This window comes from Chaetodon auriga, chromosome 6 (genome assembly GCF_051107435.1).
Source record: "Chaetodon auriga isolate fChaAug3 chromosome 6, fChaAug3.hap1, whole genome shotgun sequence".
NCBI lineage: Eukaryota > Metazoa > Chordata > Actinopteri > Chaetodontiformes > Chaetodontidae > Chaetodon > Chaetodon auriga.
This window is the reverse complement of record NC_135079.1, coordinates 21,311,486-21,324,529: the sequence shown is the minus strand read 5'-3', so window position 1 is coordinate 21,324,529 and position 13,044 is coordinate 21,311,486.

Sequence of the window (13,044 nt, the reverse complement as noted above, 5' to 3'; positions counted from 1 at the left end):
AAGAATGAAAAAAAAAAAAAAAAGGGTCATGAAACTGCTTTAACATAAAAATGACCACGTCAACTTAACATTCTATCACAGGGAAACAAAAACTACTGTCATAACAGGACTAGGACTACAGTGACACTTTTCCTTTTCCAAGTTTACATATACATATACACACACACACACACACACACACATATATATATATATATATATACACACACACACACACACACACACACACATATATATATATATATATATATATATATATATATATATATATATATATATATATATATATAAACTTGCTAATTGGGGCATGGTAAACAGGGCAAATAGATGACAGGATCAAGGTTTGTTTCAGACCATTTCAAACATATTCAGTGGAAATAAGAGGCAAAAATGCACTTTGATTGTGCAACATCTATTCAACCTGCATTTCCCTAGCAGTAAGAACCATACTGGCTGAGAAAAAGCAGATATTCCTACCTCAGGGCTTGCATGAAGCTGGTATAGAGATGGTCTGAAGCGCCTCCGTCGGCCCCACACCTCTGTATTGGCGTAGAAGTCATAATGCGGTGGAGCATCCAGAGTCTCATAGCCAGTTAGAGCATCAGATCCGCGAGATGCTACGCTGCTCCTGTCACCATAACACTGATAATAACCAGACTCATCACAACCTCCAGGTGTTGCTTTCCCATGGGCTCCTGACAGCGGAGGTCTGGGTAACTCTGGTAACTCCATTCAGAATGGCAGAATTTTCTCTATTTAAGTGGATTGTAATCAGACAGCTAAGACAGTCACTTTCTTGGTGCAGTTTTGTACAAAATGTTTTTCTTCAACAGCTGATTTGTCTTCGCCAGTCAGTCAAGGTGATGGAGCCATTCTGTAGTTTAAGGAGGCTTTAATATGAGGGCTGGTTTCATATTTGAACTCAAAAAAGCAGGAAGAGCCTGAGGCTATGTAAGAAGGCTGGTTCAGTGAGCAGTCAAACAAGACTCATTACATGAACTATTTAACATGACATTGACAATTTCCCATTACAGGGTCAACCAAAAAAGGCTTCTGGCCTGAGCTTACCCAGGAAATACACCATTTCACTTAATAAATAAACATTTAGAAAATGATCCTGAAAAGCTGAAAGAGACTTAACTGGACTGAGGTGTTTTCTTAGAGACCTCCACTTCATATTATGTCAGACATACATGTTTGTTCTTGTTTTTTCTTCTTGGGTATAGATCAGTTTGCAGGAAGGTGCATTTTGTTTCAGGTTATATAACCACAAGTATTAATCATTAATCACTCGAGGGGATTTTTTAGTTAGAATGTAAGTTGTAAACAGCATCATTACACACACAGACTGAACTGTAAAACAACCTTGACTGTTGCAACACAAGGACCTTCCTTATGACAGCGTATTGCTGCCTTAATGGAAACAAAAAAAAAAAACACTTAATTCATTCAGTTTCTCCTTATAAAAGAAAATGTTTTGATATTTATAATAATGACAGTTTCATCACACAACAAGATAAAACAACCGAAAAAGATGAAAATGATATGCTGTTATAACACGTTTCTTGTTATATGGCAGAATTTGGTACTTAGTACTACTGTGAAATTTTGTCATCACCATTTAAAGTGAAAAGGATCTAGTTGAAATGAGTAACAAATATTTGTTTCTCATCATGATGGCAGCAGTACGCTGCACTATGTTCCATAGACAATACGTCTTTGTCTTCACTTAACATGGCATCAGCTACACTTCATCATATCAGAGGTGGACCACAAAGACAGGTCCACTTCTGAGACCTTAAAATAAGTACTTTATTAAAGTTAAAGAAACATAGTGGCTGACTCTTATCTTAAGGGTAGGGGACCTTTGTCATCATGGTTACAATAATAAACCCCCATAATTACCACGGGTGCTCAAGGGCTGCGTCATTTGTTCATAAACATACGTCGACATGAAGTCATCACTATGACCTTATCATGCGTATTTTTTCATACTTGGCAAAGCTCCTCGAGAGCTACAGAAGACATCTCATTCACACAGGCTGAGCCGTTTCACCTGATGTGAAAATTCTGAGTATTATCAATTAATTTATTTCATGTTCACAAGCTTTGACCAACAGCCAAAATTTGTGGCTGCACTTGAAAAGCACAGTTACAATGTGTCCTTGATTACTGTAAAAGACAATTTTCAATGAGAGGTGCAGGCTCATTAGTCTGAACTGCTTTTTCACTTTTCAGATATTACTAAATGTCTACCTCTGCAGCTGTGAGCACCCTTGAGGTTGAATAGCTGGATTCAAATAACCTGAAAACTCGAAACAAACTCAGATAGCTTGTTGTCCTTCAACAGAGGTTCACATATATCCTACCATCGCCTCTCTCTGTGGTTGTTGCGTGCTATTATGTTTTATGCAAATTTACGATCACTGCTGTATCCTTTCATGTTAAACTACAATGCACTAATGGGTCCCACTGCTTAATTGTCCGAGACCTTAGCTTACACAGTCATTTACAGCAATGCTTAACCAACACACACACGCATGCACGCACGCACACACACACAACATTGTACATTTCATCACAGCTCTGAATACAAAGCTACGGCCTCCAGGTAAGGGTGTGCACATACCCATGCATGCACAAAACACAGGGCTTCACACACACACACACACACACACACACACACACACACACACACACACAGGATTTCTTTAGATTGCAATTATTTTCACAGACAAACAACCGACATGATCAATAAAACCGACTCAGCCATTTTGTTTCCTGATTGAGAGTCTACAGAAGAATGTTGGGTTGTCATGATGGATTTATTGTCATAATGATGTGATAATTGATGACAAATCTATTCCAGAATGTTGACTGTATGTATATATATATATGCTGGCCAGAGCCAAGACATCAGAAACTCCTTTCCATCAACCCACCAGTTGACCTAAGAACCGTTTCTGTGGTCAAAGAAAATCATCTGTCACTCATGGAGTACGATACGATATCTGTGTTCAGTGGTTTCAGCTTGGATCCATTGTGAATAACAACGACAATGGTAAGAAGAGAGAGAGGACCCAGCAGGGTAAGACGTTCCAACCAGGAGACACTGGACACATTTTACTCACCACTGCACTGACAGACTGAAGAAGACTGCTGTGTCCACACAGACAAAGGATCTATCACATGTACAGGGCTTTAAGTCATGATGTACAGTATTTACTTGGTATAGAGTATTCCATGATTTATAGTATTTACTTGATGATTTACAGTTTTAGACTTCACATACAATCAATAAAGGATCTGTTTAATGGTCACAGTAGAGTTTCTGATCAGACTTGTGTGTAAATGTGACAGGTTTCCACTCACATTTATCACATTTGTCACATTTATTCTTAACAGATGAATCTTTTTCTGTGAGGAAAACAGGCTTCCTACTCTGTGAAAGGAACAGTGTTGTGCTCGGCACTGAGAAGTAGTTATTAATTACAGTTACTAGTTACCTAGATTAAGAAATAATTCAATTTTTTTACTGATAGTTTCACCAAAATGTAATGTCTTGCTGGTATACGTAACTCTTTATCTACTTTGAAATGCTGCCTTTGCTAATAGTGTTGTGCCATATGACCAAACTTTCATATCCTGATACAGGTCATTTCATATCCAGATGACAATAGGCTACATATCACCATACAGCACATTTTCTGTCAATCAATTGTTTACATAAAATGACCACTTGGAAAGGCCAATTTCTCATATTTCAGTCATAAAGCCGCTCATTCTGCACAGATGTTCAGCAGAACAATACAGGACATCAGGAGACAGAGGGAGGATGAGAGCAAGGAAATGGAAGGAAATTTGTGGGCCACAGCCAACATTGCGGTCCAGAAGGACGCTCAGCAGCTTCTTCATGAAAAGAGCATCATTCAGAAGATGCTGTCTGTCACTGAGGAAGACAACAGACGGCTCAAGGCAGACCTCCAAAAGGCCAGAGAGGAGATTGGACGGAGAGATGATGAAATTGGCTCTCTCCACCACTGTCTCTCTGCCCTGGGGAAAAAGTATGAAGCAGGCATAGACTCCTGCAGAGAGGTTAAGAAAGAGTGTGATAAGGCCAAGAGGGACATAAAGAAAAGAAATGAGCAGATCATCTCTCTTTGTCAGAGCCTCCACTATGAGCACGAGAGCCTCTGCTCAGGAGAGGATGGACTCCCTCAGACTGAAGAGAATGGAAGAGAGGTGGCAGAAGGACGTCAGCCAGCTTAAGGAGTTCCTCGGCGAAAAGGACAAAGAGACCAGCATGGCTAATAAAAAGAGAGAAGCTTGGAGAAGAGCTCACATCAACACCTTTGCTCTGCTGAGCAGCACACAGTCATCTCTGAAAACAGAGCAAGCTGACCTGTGAGGCTCTTGAGGAGGAGCACTGAAAGCAGCTGGCAGAGCAGAGACACGTTAAAAACCATGATGACAGAAGTGAAATACCAACAACATTAGCATTTGGACGATTTATTGACATTTGCACTAGTTCTTAAAGTGGTGCTTATCAGTTGAACACACACAGGGCATTAGGTAGCATGAATGAAAAAGGAGCTTTGTGTGTCAGTCCACACAAGGAAAAACATTACACAGGTATATCATGGATGAGCATCTATACACAGATGTAGATTTGTCGGTTCACAAGCCAAGCTTTTGATTTGTAAATGTAAATATTGGAAACACATCTGGTATTTACATTTGTGAATATACTTTTTTTTTTTTTTTTTACATTCATTCAAATGATGATTTACAAAACACAAACTGAGAGGTGTTTGCTTGTGGCTTGTAAAAATATTTGTGGATTATACTTTTTATGTTGGTTTGTTTTTGGTAGAAATCTATCTTGATAGGTGTACAGCTCCATGTGTACTGTATATACTATATACTGTACTGCACAGTGTTTGAGTAGAATAAAAGAGTGGCTGATAGTTTTGTCCTGATTAATTCTCACCATAAATACAAATGTCCCCTCCTCACCGTTACCTTGATATTCCAGCTAAAGCACCTTTATTACTGCTGCTCTAATAAATGTATATTGAGAATAAGTGCTGGTGGCAGTTCTCCATTGTTGCTGCCAGAGAATGTGAGAGTTATTATTTTGTTGAGCTGTCAGCTTGGAGTCCTCCTAGTGGGCACCGTTAGTATTCTTGTGCTGATGTTAGCAGCGATTAGAGGAGGGGTGAGAGCGTGGCTGGGGAAAATGCAGGGGTGGCTCCGACGGTTAATGGATGCTGACTTACAGCCAGTGATGAAGGAATGACAACATTAGCTGACAGGATGTCTGGGACAGAGGCTGGCTCAATCAGACGAGGTACACACATCTAGCCTCTTCTACCAACACTGGGCTGGTGCAGGTTTTCTGTGGAAGTTTTGTGTACTATTCAATAATTCACAAATTACATCCAAGGCCAACAGTGTCCTACATACTCCAAAGGACCTCAGTCTTCTTTCCAGGTGGAGACGACTTTGGCTGTTCCTGCACACTTATCAGAAACTCACACCTGTATAGCCAATAATACATAAATATAGATATACTAAAAAAGCCCTTTTCCTTTTTATGATTATCTCAGCCCTCATCTCACACCTCCTGGTGTAAATATCTCATAGGGCTAAGAGCTGCATTTGATGGTGCCTTCTGCTGACCACACCACCCTCACCATGGCCAGGCAGTCCCTGAGTGCTGTTCCCAAACCAGGTGGTGATGCTGCCTGTTAAGACATTCTCAATGGAGCAATTACAAATAAAAATAGCATCTTGAGGGGCAGCCTGAAGTCCCTTAGGCTTCTGAGGTGGTAGAGATGCTGATGGGCTTTCTTCAAGGTGAACATGTGAGAGAACCATAAGTCCTCTGTGATGCAGACACAGGTATCTGAAGCTGTCCAACCTCCCCACCGGGATCACGTTGACCCTGAGGGGATGGCAATTCATCTGACTCTTTTGTCTTGCTGACATTCACAGAGAGGTTGTAAACAGGAATGATTACACCAAAGAAAAAGTTTCAACATTTTAAGATGGCCTTGAAAAATTGTGAACCTATCTTTGAAGTCACTGTTTTGTAGCCATGTGCTCAGCAACACCAGAGAGAGGGCATTTTCAGAGTATACTATACAGAATGTCTGTCCAGAGAAAATATATCATCAGTATCTACAACAACAAATGCTACCAGTACTAAATGGTTTTATTTACTGTCTACCTCTGTCTTCCAAAGCCCTATGAAATGGCATTATTCCTTTCTTGATGCATTTCACTTTCAAACAGAACATTAAAGACAGTGAAGGTACAGTCTAAAGCACAAACCACTGGACTATCACAGAGGTGGTGACAGCTGGATTTGGCAGAAGAGGCAGAAAAGTGTAATATTTACAGATGACTTTCCTGCTTCGACTTTTAGCGACAATTGAAGCATGAGTTCACTGTTTGAGATACATTGTTTCCCAGGAAGTTCATGAGATGCATTTATGCACCTTAGAAAGACTGACGTTAAAAAGGTGCATTTACCCAGATTTAGAGAAAAAAACAAAACAAAAAAAAAACACACACAAACCTTGCACTTATAACACTTGGCTGCCACCAACCTTTACCTCAACACCCCTGAAGTGTTTGGCAGACTTCTGATGCCCACAGCAGTTGACGAGCAAAAAGCAATTTGCAGGTTCAAAAACAATGTCTGTTTCCTGTGGACAGCTTCAATCAGCAGCTATTTTTTGCCTAAGATAGAAAACAGTGCAATCCAAGTATCACTGGCGTTATTTCTTTTCTCTTAATTCTTTCTTCTTCTTTTTTTTTTTTTTTTTAAACTTTTTAAGATCTTGAAACAGGAACATCTTTATCACAGACTGATCAGCTTGACAGGCGAGGTCATCTATCTATCTATCTATCTATCTATCTATCTATCTATCTATATATATATAACCCACTCTGGTGATAAATCAAATGAAACGTCACTGAGGTACTGATTAACAACTGTCAAAATCAGCAGTTTTGTGCTGAGGGTTCAATTGAAAAATAAACAAAACTGAAAAATAATCAACTTGTTCAAGGACATCTGCTCAGATACCTGCACAGGTGTAGAATAAGGCTACACCAGACTAACTTCTCGTTTTGTGCCAATATCCACTGAAAAACAAACGTAGCCAGGCTGTTGTTGGTTTATGTAAATAGTACCCAGAAGTGACACTGCAGAAGGTAACCTCTGCAAACAAGCAATGGCAGCGATCCAACCACTATGTAGTTGAATCCTTTGAAGTGATCCCACCTCACTCGTGAGACTGCCTCAAACAGGGGGAGCTCCTTTGATCACAGATTCTTTTGAACACACGTCCTCGCTATTTGCAAGAGACTGCCAAATTATACTGTACACTGTGGCATGAATGTAATCCCATATGCATCACAATCAAGTTTTGACAGATGTGACAGTTTATTTAATTTGACCCAAATAAATGTATTCGCTTGTTGATACATGGTTGATGATAAAGATCAAAATATGTGGGGCCATTTTATCAAGCTATGGCTGAAGCTTGAGGTACAATTTGTGATATGGAAAAAAGCTGTAGAAATGTGGTCTTCAAATAGTTCAACACTTTGGTGTGTATTCTTATTTTGCTCTCTTGCTAAGAGTTACAAGGGAAGATCAATACCACCCTTATGCAAGGTTACATGGTATAACTGCCTATATCTTGGCCATCACAATAACTTCCTGGAGTCTTCTTATCACTGACGTTGCCAAGCAGCTGGTGAAGACTTCAGGATGTCACTGTACCTGGCCACAAAATTGTCTTCCATACAACCCCCTGTAAGCCACAGGTGGTCATTTTATACAGATGAAACAACCAAGATATGCATTTATCAGTGAGCAGTAGAGAGCCAGTCTAGCCATTTTACAAACATGAGTGGTATTGATTTTCCAATCAAACTCTTGGCAACAAAGGGAGTATGTATTATATATTTCCCAAAATGTTCATCCATTTCTTTAAACACTCTGACAGAAGGAGAGCAACAATTTAAAGAATCAAAGCACAGGATAGAGCTTCGACACTAATGGAAACAAGTGGGTTGTAGATTACCCTCCATGCGCTGCTTCAGTCCAGACTGCACAGTCTGTTGGAGAGAAAATGTTTAAATTAGTTAGGCACCATGAGATAATACCAAGAGATCCAGAGAAGTGAATATATTAAATGGTTCCACATTAAACAAGAACACTAAAGTAGGTCTGAAGAGTACAACCCACCTGTTCTCCCTTTCTCTGTGGCTGGTCTGCTTTACCCTGATGGCAGCAATGGCTGCTGTGTATGCAGGCATCAGCCCATCCCTTTACCACATAGATACTGCAGTGGATTATGGTCCTGTTGCTGAAGTGTTTTTCCATCACCACCAGTCTTCTGGTAATGTTGAGGATAGGGTTGTTTTGGAGGAATTTCTTTGAGTAATCTCATGCAGAGGTTCCCATTGAACAATATAACTGGAGGTCCAGATAAGGAGGATGCACTAAGTCTGCTTTTGCTGACAATGATGCTTGCGGCCTTTGAATGACTTGGCTGATATCCTTGTCAGTGTTGTTACGGGTGATGGATGCATTGAACTGCTGAGTGCGTTGGGAAAATGGAAGAGACACAGGTGGGTTGGCAGCTGAGACAGGCTTGCTGAAGCAGGGAAGTAGAATGTTTATTGGTTTGGAGTAATGCTGATGTCACCTGACACAGCATGCATTTTGGAGTCAGGTAAAGATTACTTTGTTACAACCAGAATTCTTATGGCAGCATGCATTCAACTGATTTATCCTATTAACAGAGATGGCATAGTTTTTTTTAAATGCTCTGGTCACTTTTAGGCTGCTGTAGATGCATTTGGCTGCGACAGTATTAACCTGTTGCTGGGATGAAAAGCATCTTGCATGGTTGGGAAGGTCGGTTCTGACAACTGTTGTTGGCCAAATTAACTAAGCTCCCCACATGTGGCACATATTAAGGCTGTCCAGGAACAGTGTCACAAGTTCGTATTTGCTCTTTGTCCATTTGTTTTTCAGAATTAGATGCACACTGGCCTACCTTACGGTCCATGCTGGGATTTTGGTTGTAGACAGGCTTATAAGATTCAGGTATGTTGCTTGGATAACTTTCATAAGTAGATTTAAGTAGCTCAGATGATCAGTTGATCTTGGGTCACTGAAACCAGAGACTGTAGCTTTGCTATGCTGTAGTTGAATTGAGATTGCTAGTTGGAGTTATATGCCATGTTTTGCTCAGTCCATGTACCAGACTAACCATCATAGTGCGTTTGTGGAGCTGCAAAATAATTGTGCTGTCCATCGCCTCTGTCTATTTCATCATCCACATCAATAAAGAGTTTTGTGTATTTGGGTTTTCCATCCAGTTGTCCTCCGCTAGCGTGATGTTCAGGGAGTCTCATTTGGGGTTGAAAATCACGTGACAGACCCTGGAAATTTGGCGAAGGGTCAAAAGCATTGGGATGATCAGGCAATGCAACTTGTCCACTCTGATCTCTGCTGTATTGATAAGGAGAAGATGAGGATAAATCTGTTGGCCCCATCTGCACCTGATTACCTGCTCCAGCATAATTAGTGGTGGCAGCTTGATAGAATGATGGAAGTTTATATTGGGATGGAGCAACGGTGGCAAGTGAAGGTTGTACAGGACTCACATGACGTACAGTGCCTACATTCTGCTCAAAGGATGGTTTAAACTGTCCATAGTTATACTGTTCAGAATCAAAGGTAAGTGGAGTAACATCTGGTTGCCAGGTTTGACGTTGGCCATAGTTGTTGGCACTGGGGTTTACAGGACCAGTACTGTGATGCCCACTTGGAATTCTTTCATACTGTGATGGAGACAAAGGGAGATGGACATTTGTTGGGTCAGATGAAACTGTTTGTCCACTTTGACCTTTTCCATAATCATTACTCAAAGGGTTTATTTGGGCACTGTAGTAGCCACTGGGAACATAATCAGACTGTAGAGGATATTGTGGGATTGGCAGGGATGGAGCTGAAGGCTCTGGAAATACCAGACTCTGTTTGGTTTGACTTTTACCGTGGCTCATTTGCGCAGTAGGAGTTGTATGCTGGTTAGCATCCCCAGGTGATAAGGTAATCTGTGTTCTATCTGTATATTTGGTTTGAACTGGATCATAACTATGGTGTTCTGCTTGTTGCTGCACGTTATGAGCAGGATTTGAGAAAGTCCATTCTGATCTACTCTGGTCTGAGCTAGATTGTGGTTTTGCTGGCTCCATGTAACTATTCTGAACAAAACCATCATTTCCAGGTCTTTGTAAATTTGCAAGATAACCACCATTGCTGCTGCTGGAGGGTTTTGAAGATGGAATAGTAGAAGGAATTGGAACAGATAAGCTGAGTTGAAAGCTTGGCTTAGAAACTTCATGGGCAGTTTTTCCTGCAAAGCCAGTGTCTGAAAAACTGTCCGACCCAGAAGCACTATTGAAAGTGCTGGAGATCTGAACGCTGCTTGGCCTGTATAATTGAGAATCGTGACCAACACCATCGCTTCCACCACTGATCAAATTAGAGCCTTTAATGGTTGAACTGGTTTCTTCGATTTGGCCGAGGACGTCAGCAAAAGGAACTTTTATGTTGAATTCAAAGTGTCTGGGCTTGGGCGGTGGATGGTTGCTCTGCAGGGGAGGCTGGGATGGGGACATTTCCTGTGTTGATTTGGTGGCAACATCAGACCATGGCTGATAGGGGCTCTCAGTTTGGTGGTACAGGCTGGGTTGATGGACCTTCAAAGAACTTCCCTGAGGCTTTTGCCAGGGCTGGCCCTGAACTTGATCATGAACTGTGGGCTGTAGTTTTGTGTGCGTCTGCCTCAGTGCCCGGATGTATTGGAGAGGGCGACGATTCCAATTGGCATATCCCTCTGGTTTCTTGCTTATACCCTGCCACGCATCAGGATACACATAACTGCCGGCTATGGGAGAACATAAATAGTTAAGAATATTGACTTAAAGTTGAGAAAAAAAAAAAAAAAATGCTAGTTGTGTATGAAATGTAGAGGGTCTGGAAGGAGGTTGCCAGAAATTATGCTAATTATTCTCAAATTATCTGCACTATGAAATTTAATTTCATGATCAAAGGAGCAGTGTAGGGAGCATACAGAAAAACAGAACAAATATGTTATGTATAGCTTAATGCTACCTATCGTGCCTGGTGCTGCAGCTGCTGGCATGGATATTGCTACTCTCAAGTTTGTACAAACTATGAATTTGCTTGCCTTCAAATTTTGCAGTTCTGCTCTTCCTCTGTAAAGCATAATTTTTGTCTTTAAACCTGCATTAACAGATTTTTTTGGTCACTTGTGGGTAATAAAAAAAAGCTAAAAACACAACACTGGCATTATCAGCTTTTGTTGATATAGCAAACAGTGACTTATTTGGACATATGGAGCAATATCTGTAGTCGCCTGGAGGTGTGTCTCTGACCACCTAATTAATGCAAGTCCAATATTAACTTTCAGCTCTTTATGTATCAACCCCTGAGGCGAAACATGTGGCTTTAGTTGTTAAATGCTCCACTTTCTTCATCACCGAATCACTAAGGTGAACTGTTGTTTGTTTATGGAAGGGTAGCAGATTGTAAGGTCGAAAACAACTGTGTGTTGCGTCTAGAAGCAAAGCCAGTGAGAGCAGTCAGAGTAATTCAAAACATGGAAGTTGCACACTGTAAAACCACAACAATGAGCAGGATGATCTGTGGGTTCATCGCTATGAATGACAACTTTCTCTCAGTCATTTGAGCCAGTGTTGTCATAAAAAAAAATACATTTTGATTATAGCAGCTGTAAACATTCATTAAAAAGTTCCACCAATAAACACAATAAACAGGATTTTTAGATTTGTTCGTCAGTCGCTGTACTATAAATTATCTCACTGCATAAATCTGCAATCTCTTGATAAAGTGCAGGTCGGCCACTGTTCAATCCCAGCTCTTTAATTTAAAAAGATTTTATTTCATTTATCCATGATGATGCTATCCATGCTGTGGAATGTGGTGGTTTTGAAGAGTGAATACTTCTGCTAAAAATAATCTATTTAGAGTTTTTCAATAACATGAATGATGTTTAGTTGTGAGATGTACTATGACTTGAAAATCTGCTCAACATGAGAGCCCTGATTGAGTATTTCACACATGCTTTAGACACTCCACTAAAACCGGATGATTGCATCAGAAACCTCCATACTCAAAAATACAGCAACATGTGAATCAGACTTACCTCCTGGAAAAGCTGAGGAGTAGTCCAGCTCACTCAATAAGAAAGCCAGTAATATTCTATGAAACAACAGCAAATACAAAACTACAGTCAAGACAGAACCATACAGCACAGACATTTGCATAAAATTACATAAAACATCAGGCACTTCATAAAAACAATTAAATTTTGCACTGAAATTAGTTACCTTGTAATTAGGAACCCAGCAGCCATGACCGCTACAGCTGTATTCACAGTCTGTCCTGACAAACCATCCAGTTACTGGGGCTGAGCTGGACTGTGCTTGTAGAGCTCTCCTGTCGAGTATGGTTTCTCTCAGAGGCAGATGCTCTTCATATTCCACAAGTAAACACACCTGTTGCTCCAGCCAAACAGATTCAAGCTTCAGAAAGAGTGTGCCGACTGAAATCTTTCCAAAACTCTGGAAGCTTTCAGGTGTTATCAATCTTGCATTTTTAATGAGGAGTTGAGCTGATGCAGCCAAGAGGACAAAAGCACCCCACCCCCAACACACACACACACACACACACACACACACACACACACACACACACACACACACACACACACACAGCTGTGATCACTAGATGTGATTGCCCCAGCAAACACTGCTTATCTGTCCCCTGGAAAGGATGTGATCAATGTGAATTCTCCAGGAATTGATTGTCCAGGTAAAAAGCTGCATTGCAGCAGGACATTTTTCTGCTAAGCTGCCCCATATTAAATCAAAACTCCTTCACTCATGCACAGTGTTTAAATTTAG